This window comes from Carlito syrichta, unplaced genomic scaffold, assembly GCF_000164805.1.
Source record: "Carlito syrichta isolate Samal-C Ts95f unplaced genomic scaffold, Tarsius_syrichta-2.0.1 Scaffold315142, whole genome shotgun sequence".
NCBI lineage: Eukaryota > Metazoa > Chordata > Mammalia > Primates > Tarsiidae > Carlito > Carlito syrichta.
This window is the reverse complement of record NW_007259238.1, coordinates 1,285,971-1,288,112: the sequence shown is the minus strand read 5'-3', so window position 1 is coordinate 1,288,112 and position 2,142 is coordinate 1,285,971.

The window sequence follows — 2,142 nt, the reverse complement described above, 5'->3', positions numbered from 1 at the left end:
GCTCTGACGATCCTTCCGCCTCAGCCTTCCAAGTAGCCGGAACTACGAAACTACAGGTGTGCGCTACCACGCCCGGCTAATTTTTTTAAATTTATTGTAGAGATGAGGTCTTGCCAAGTTGTCCAGGCGGGTCTCGAACCAGCAGGCTCAGGTAATTCACTCACCTCGGCCTCCCAAGGCACAGGATTACAAGCTGAGCCACTGATCCCGGCCCGGCTAAATTTTTATTTGTTGTAGAGATGAGGTCTCACCAAGTCACCTGGGCTGATCTTGAACCCACGGGATCAGATAATCCGCTCACCTCGGCCTCCCAAATTACTGGGATTACAGGCTGAGCTACGGAGCCCAGCCAGCATTTATTTTCTTTGTGACCCCATGCATAGTTCCATTTTTGAAGTTCACAATCACGCCTTATTCATGGCTTCACTTTTTGGCAGCACCACACATTTGTGTACAGCTGTTTTCAGTTATGAAGCACACAAAAGGCAAAATTCAAACAAACATTTCTGACAAGCACCTTTAGAACTCACTAAGAATTGCGACCACTTCCATTGAACCAGACATTGATAGATTAGTTTTACAAAAACAAGGTCAAATTTCCCACTAGTTTTATGTTGTTCTCATTTTTCTAAACTTTGTATAAAAATATATTTAAAGGCCAAGCACAGTGGCTCACACCTATAATCCCAGTACTTTGGGAGGCTGAGGTGAGAGGATTGCCTGAGCCTACAGATTCGAAGCCAATCTGGGCAAATTGGTGAGACCTCATCTCTACAAATAATCAAAAAATTAGCTGGGCCTGGTGGCGTGTGCCTGTAGTTTCAGCTACTTGGAAGGCTGAAGTGGAAGGATCGCCTGAGTTCAGCAGGTCAAGGCTGTGGTAGCCATAAGTGTGCCACTGCACTCTGGTCTGGGTCTACAGAGTGAAATTCTGACTCTCTCTATATATATTTCAAAAGAAGTCCTATATGTATATATACTATCTATATTATATAATTTACATGCAGCCCAAGACAATTCCTCTTTACTTGATGCAGCCCAGGGAAGCCAAAATGTTAGATACCCTTGATCTAAAAGAAACATCTACCACTTATTGTCTCTGAGGGTTGCTACCTGTGAGGTTTCATCTGAATAACAAGACCACATTTACTAGCCAGGCCTTTTCTCTCCCTCCCATAACCTGTTTTGCCATGTTCCAAGACCCTGTTCTTTCTGTAACCTCAAGATGGTATAAGAGCATCAACCATCTTCCCTTTGAGAGATTACATTTTAATAAGACTCCTGTGCACTTTAATAAATTTGTAGGCCATTTCTCCTATTATTATTTATTTATTTATTTATTTTTAGTTGGAGTCTCACTCTGTCGCCCAGACTGGAGTGCAGTGGCATACTCCCGGTCACCGCAGCCTTGCCCTGCTGAGCTCCGGCGATCCTTCCACCTCAGCCTCCCAAGTGGCCGGAACTACAGGCACATGCTACCACGCCCGGCTAATTTTTGATTTATTGTAGAGACGAGGTCTCGCCAAGTTGCCCGGGCTGGTCTCGAACCTGGGGCTCAGGCAATCCACTCACCTCAGCCTCCCAAAGAACTGGGATTACAGGCTGAGCCAATGAGCCCGGCCCATTTCTCCTATTAATCTGCCTTTTATGAGGTAATTTTTCAGTGAAACTTCAGAGGGTAAAGGAGAAGTTTTCCCTTTGCTCCGCAATAGCCCATAGACCCAGGGCCATTTACTGAAAGACCTAGGCTTTCTGCATCAGCTCTTTAATATCTCATTTCTGAGCTTATTCTTTTCCCTGGCCTATTTCATTTTAGAATCTACTTCTCAGTTTCTGGGGGGAAAGTTCCTGTTCAAATTTTGATTGAAGTTGCATGGAATTTATAGATCAGTTTGGGGAAATTTGACATCTTTATGATGCTGAATCTTCCAAACAATGAACAAGATATGTCCTTTAATTTCTCTCAGTGTTTGAAGGTTTTCTATGTAGAGGTCTTGTATGTCTTTTGCTAGATTTATTACTAGGTATTTGATGTTTTGATACTATTTGTAAATGGCATTGTTACATTTTCTTTTTCTTTTCTTTTTGAGTTGGAGTCTCACTCTCTCGCCCAGACTGGAGTGCAGTGGCCGCTCCCGGCCA